General features: G+C 40.7%; 1 pseudogene; it reads right to left on the reverse strand.

Moving 5' to 3' along the window:
* Positions 1-4,183: 4,183 nt before the first annotated feature.
* On the reverse strand, positions 4,184-5,800 carry LOC127198877 (methyl-CpG-binding domain protein 4-like; annotated as a pseudogene).
* Between the last annotated feature and the right edge of the window lie 768 nt (positions 5,801-6,568).

The following is a 6,568-nucleotide window of genomic DNA, read 5'->3' on the forward strand; positions in this document are numbered from 1 at the left end:
TCCCACCAGTAATGAAGGAGTGTTCCTCTTTCTCCACATCCTCACCAGCATATGGCGTGGCTTGAATTTTTTATCTTAGCCATTCTGATGAGTGTAAGATGAAATCTCAGAATTGTTTTGATTTTCATTTCTCTGATGACTAAAGATGTTGAGCATTTCTTTATGTGTTTCTCAGCCATTCAATATTCCTCTGTTCAGAATTCTCTGTTTCGTTCTGAACCCCATTTCTCAATTGGGTTATTTGGTTTGGTGGTGTTTAATTTCTTGAGTTCTTTATATATTTTGGATATTAGACCTTTGTCAGATGTAGGGTTGGTGAAGATTTTTCCCAGTCTTTAGGCTGTTGCTTTGTTCTCTTGACAGTGTCTCCTGCCTTACAGAAGCTTCTCAGCTTCATGAGGTCCCATTTATTTATCGTTGACCTTAAGGCCTGGCTGTTGGTGTTCTGTTTAGGAAGTTGTCTCCTGTGCCAATGTGTTCCAGGCTCTTCCCCACTTTTTCCTCTAACTGATTTAGTGTCTCTGGTTTTATGTTGAGGTCTTTAATCTGCTTGGACTTGAGTTTTGTGCAAGGTGACAAATATGGGTCTAATTGCATTTATCTACATGTAGACATCCAGTTGGACCAGCAGCATTTGTTGAAGACGCTATCCTTTTTCCATTGAACAGATTTGGCTTCTTTGTCAAGAATCAAGTGTCTATATGTATGTGGGTTTACTTCTGGGTCTTCGATTCGATTCCACTGATCAACCAGCTTACTGCTGTGCCAGTACCATGCTGTTTTAATTACTATTGCTCTATCGTACATCTTGAGATTGGGTTTGGATATTCCACCTGAGGATCTTTTATTGTATAAGATTGTTTTAGCTATTCTGTTTTTTTTTTTTTTTTTTTTTTTTTGTTATTCCATAGGAAGTTGAGAATTGACCTTTCAATGCCTTTAAAAAATTCTGTAGGTACTTTGATAATGATTGCATTTAATCTGTAAATTGCTTTTGCTAAGAACGCCATTTTTATTATGTTAATTCTCCTGATCCACAAACAAGGGAGATCCCTTCAGCTTCTCGAGTTGTCTTCAATCTCTTTCTTCAGGGACTTAAAGTTTATTTCAAACAAGTTCTTCACTTGCTTGGTTAGAGTAACTCCTAGATATTTTATATTGCTTGTGGCTAACGTGAAGGGTGTAGGCCCATATTTGCCCATGTCCCCTTAATGGGGAGGCCTGGTGGTACTCAGAGGAAGGATAGCAGACTACCAAAAAGAGACTTGATACCCTAGGAGCATATACAGGGGGAGCAGGTCCCCCTCAGTCACAGTCATAGGGGAGGGGAGAAGGGGGAATATGGGAGAGAGGGAGGAATGGGAGGATACAAAGGATGGGATAACTACTGAGATGTAATATGAATGAATTAACTTAAAAAAAAGAAAAATCTTTCCCAAGAGAGTAGCCAGCTTATGGAAAAGAAGCAAGTGAGGCAGATAAGGACCAAAAATTGTGACAAGTTTAATAAGAATGATGACAGTGTGCATGTAGAAAAATGTTTCAGAAAAAAGGGACCTTGGGTTGAGTACCTTTAAAGGTTAGAGATAGAATAGTCATTCTTCAGTGATTAAAGTTAGGTTTTGAATTTGTCAACTGGATTGACTAGCTCTGTCATACTTTCTTCATTTGCAATTTCCTTTTTTCATCCTAGATTTAGATGTTGATATCTTCTTTGGATTACTGGAAACATGTTCTTTTCTGCTAAGTTTGAACATAATTAAAAGGTTAACTCAGTTGTTTTTGCATGTGTGTGGGTGCATGCATGTACATGTGGAGATCAGGTACCAAACTTGGGTGACACACTTGTGATAATATCTGTTGTTGTTGTTGTTGAGTCAAGGTCTTTCTCTGGCTGGAACTCACCAACTTGATGTTTTAGCAAGACACTGAGGTCACGGGATTCATACATTCATGTCTGCTTTCTTAACAGCATATGCTGAGCTTTGTTGTTGTTATTGTTCCTGTTGTTAAATGTGGGCTTTGGGGATTGGATTCAGATCTTCTTGCTTTTGATAGAAGCACTGGCCTATTTTCATTGCCCTGAACTCAGTCTCATAGAAGAAAATTTTTAAATTTAAATTCTACAGCAATGAGAGAATACAGACTTTAACTTGATCACTGTTGAAAGGTAAATTTTCCTAGGCCCAGTTAATTATTAGGTAAAGCTTTGTTACTACATGTTTGACCTTTGAGAAAGAAACAAGCAGCAAGATATAGTTGCAGTTCCCAGTCACTACTGTGAAGCTGAAAGTTGTTTATTTCTCTTCTAGAGATGTTTCCACCCAGCTGGGTACAAGAGCACATATGAGCACCTTCTGCTGAACACACACTTGCGCGAGCTGGATGGGTTTTGCCATCTGCTGAGTCTCACATAGCCTCCAGTTTGAAGTTGAGGCCATGTCAGAAGCTGATTGTACCAGCTTACATATGTTGCACCACAGGAATCCACATTGGATTTTGGGGGTTATGAGAACAATGGGAGGCCCTCAGGATTTGTAAATGCTCAGTACTTATGACAAATATTCCAGTAGCCACAGGGCAATGCTCCCACCCTTAGATTGAAGTATTGATTTTTCTCCTTCACTTTTAAGAGAATTTTCACATTTTTTTTGTGTGTGTGTGCGCAGCTGAAACCACACTGTCATTAGTCATTGTAGCTTGTGAGGTTATTTTCGTTAATCATAGCCTTTTGTTGCTCAAAGTTTGACAGAAAATGCCAGTGCTAAAGTGTACTTTGAAAATGACTTCATGAATTTGACATCATTTATAATGTTTCTGGAGATATTAGAGAAGTGGAAAATGGAACATTCATAATTGTTTATATTTTGAAGAAAATTTCTCAGAGGATATACTTCCCACTAAGAGGCTGATTATCTGATCAAAATTGCAGTGATTGAGAGTATCTTGGAATGATGCATGTTTAGAGCCAAACTGTTTTGGGACATCTCTAGTTCCTTAATAGCTATTTATTTCAGGGGACCTCTATGTTAGACTCCAGTCCTGTTCCTTCTCTTCAACCGCTTCTAGTATCTATCGTGTTTGCCATTCTGAATGAGAATTAAATATTCTTCCTAGGCTTCTCCTTGTTATTAGCTTCTTTAGGTCTCTGTATTGTAGTGTGATTATCCTATATTATGTGGCTAATATCCACTTCTAAGTGAATATATACCATGAGTGTCTTTCTGGGTCTGGATTACTTCACTCAGGATGATGTTTTCTAGTTCCACCCATTTGCCTGTAAATTTCAAGATACACATATATATAAGTTAAGGTGAAGGTAAGAGGTTCACCTTCAGGAGTTGGTTCCCGAGATGGAATTCATGTCATCAAGCTTGGCAGCAAGTGACTTTATTTACTGAGCCAGCTTACTGGCCATGTCCTGTTTGTTTCCACCCGCCTCCCCCCAAAGATTTATTTACTTATTATGTGTACAGTATTCTGCCTGCATGTACAACTGCTCACCAGAAGAGGGCACCAGATATCATTATAGATGGCTGTGAGCCACCATGTTGTTGCTTGGAATTGAATTCCGGACCTTTCAAAGAACAGAGAGTGGTCTTAACCTTTGAGCCATTTCTCGAGAACCCCTGTTTGTTTTTGAGACAGTCTTTCTCTACATGTAGGACAAGAAGGGCCTCAACTTTCCATCTTCCTGCCTTAGTCTCCTGTGTGACAGGATTACAGGTGTGTGCCACCATGCATTGGTCAATTTAGTTCTTATTTGGTGATTTCTTTCTAAGGTAAATGCCTCACTATTTAAATTGTAACACTGCAATACCCATAACAATGGCACACAGTTGTATACCCTAATATCACTTTGTACAAAAAGAGAATATGATCTTAGCCTTTCCTCAGCAATAGTCCTGGTAAATGACTTTGAGCACCAACATATCAAATTTCATCATTGGAAAAACTGAACACACTTTTAGGACCCTTACCCCAAAACTATTTTTTCAAGTTTTAAAATATGACAACACTCAGTGACAAAGATGTAGCTGTGGCAAAGGCTTAAGACATACACTGGCTTCTAACAAGCTGAAAAAAAAAAACCTACATGCTTGAGAAGAAGCTCACTGTACACCACAGGGCCCTTAGAAATGGAAGCACAAAGCAATGCATAGAAAATTTCAAACAGGCAGCTTTAAGACAGGCTTAGCTTTTCATGATTTTCCCAAAGCCAGTCATGATATTTATTTAACTTGTGTTCTTCAGGGTGCCCGTGCTTCCACTCATTGACATAAAGATCTAGTAAGAGTCGTTGCCATGTTTACCAATCCCATGAAGCTCAATTGCATACCTCCACGGCTTTGTCAGATAGTCATCTCAGAACCTGATAACGGTTTTGCATGGAGATCATAGAGACCAAGAGGCTTAAGAAGGTCTGACACGTCCCTCCAGTTAACAGTTCGGGCCACTTCAGCTGAAGGGTACTTCTCTAGAAACTCCCACAACACAGGGATGTCCATCTTGCCTGAGGTCCGATTGAGAAATATAGTTGCGATGAGGAGCTTCCATGCATCATGGAAAAGTGTTTCTTGAACAAGATTAAAAGGTGACCGAGGAGGGGTCCATTTCTTGAAAGCTTTGCGTCTTGGGGACTAAGAGCTTCTTTGTTGTATTTCCTGGAAAAATACAGTCTTGTTTTTCACTCTTCTACTTGTGTTCGTGGGATGCTGTCTTCTCGAAATGTCTCAGAAGTAAAGTGTTTCTTGCCTTGTGAGCAGCTGGGCTGCCCTGTAAAACGTCGATATGCAAACGTGCCTCCCCCTCATGGATCTGATTTCCTCTGATTCTAAAAAAGTCTGCTCATGCTTGGCATCACCTGCTTCTTCAGTTGAACGTAATTTCTTTGTAATGCCAGGGTCGGTGGGGTCTGTGGTTTTTCCTTTCCCAGGTCCTTTTCTTTCCCAGTCACGCTGACAGTCTCACTCCTGCAGGCACCCATAAGGCAGAGGGTTCTGTTGAGTTGGCATTCACTTTTGTCACCTGCTTTCTGAATCACAGATTCTCTTTTTCTGTTACATTGAGCAGAAGCTGAGAGACTCTTCCTGCACCTTTGTTTTGTTTTTTCACTTCCACTTCCTTTTGAAACAGTTACCTTTCTTTTGGGTTTTCTCATCGTCCCAGAGCCAGCATCTTTCAATTGCAAAGGAGTAGCATTTGGTGGTCTGTTGCTAGCTGGCAACTCTGAATTACCACTTGGCAGAGGTGGCACATCTGCTTTCCACTTGCTTCGTGTCCTGAGGTTCCGATTTGAAATGTCGTTTTTGTTTGGCTGCTGGAAGTCAGAGCTGCCAAGCTTTGGTCCTTATAACCTGGCCTGATGCCTCCTTTAGACACTACAGTAAAATCAAATCTTCAGGCTTAAGAAAAATCTATTTTTAAGAAGATAATTAGCAAGCGAATGTTTCGATCGGAATTTCATTCCTTGTGGGCTGATAAAGTATACATCAAATCTTCCGGCAGTTTTCCCAGATGACCTTTGCTTCACAACTCTTTCCATCCACACAAGACATGCTCATGGCATTCTGTCTCGCAGCACCACTAAATCGAGTAGAAACAGTGGGCTCCTGGAGAAGGGAGCTAAACCCACTGCTTATCACCAGTTCCTTCCATCTTCTCCCACTCATCCAGTCCAACAGCAACATCTTCCTTGCAGCGGTCCCAAGGCGTGTCTGAAACTATGTTCTCTCCAGGGGTGATGGAGGGGGTTGTGTAGTCCCCAAGCTTTGGGCCTTTCATCCCAGATGCTCTGGTCCACTAGGCCGCAGCTGCAGCTCCAGATCGAGGGGCAGGTGAAACGTGAACACAACTCAAAACACTGGGCAGAAACCAAACACTGACCTGAAAGTCCATCAGTCCCACAGCTGCTTTCCCGCCGCCTCTTCGGCTACAGGCTCTAAAAACATCTTAACCATTAACCAACTAAGCTTAGTTGTAAGATTAAAGTTTCCGGTCTTCAACCCCATCAGAGACTCGAGAAGGAATAAAACTTAGTTACCTGAATGAACTGGAAGTACAGGTTATCAGCTTCCAAAATGAAAAAAATGACAGAGACAGTTAACTGCCTGAATGGTCACCCAAAACTCTCTATTAACAATGGAGCATCATCTCCAGCCTTCTATCCCAAAATATCTGACAGACCCACCTGTGAGAAAGGGATTATTTGGTTTATTGGTATTTAATTTCCTGGGTTCTTTTGTATTTTGGATATTAGTCCTCTGTCAGGTATAGAGTTGGTGATGATCTTTTCTCAGCCTATAGACTGTCATTTTGTTCTGTTGACAGTGTCGTTCGCCTTACAGAGGTTTTTAGTTTCATGATGTCTCACTTATTAGTTGTTGATATTAGAGCCTGAGCTGTTAGTGTTCTGTTCAGGAAGCTGACTCCTGTGCTAATAACCTCAAGGCTCTTCCCAACTTTTTCTTTTAACAGAGTTAGTGTGTCTGGTTTTATGTTGAGGTCTTTAACCCACTTGGCCTTTAGTTTGTCCAGGGTGATAAATAAAAGTCTATTTGTATTTTTC

This window comes from Acomys russatus, chromosome 15 (genome assembly GCF_903995435.1).
Source record: "Acomys russatus chromosome 15, mAcoRus1.1, whole genome shotgun sequence".
NCBI lineage: Eukaryota > Metazoa > Chordata > Mammalia > Rodentia > Muridae > Acomys > Acomys russatus.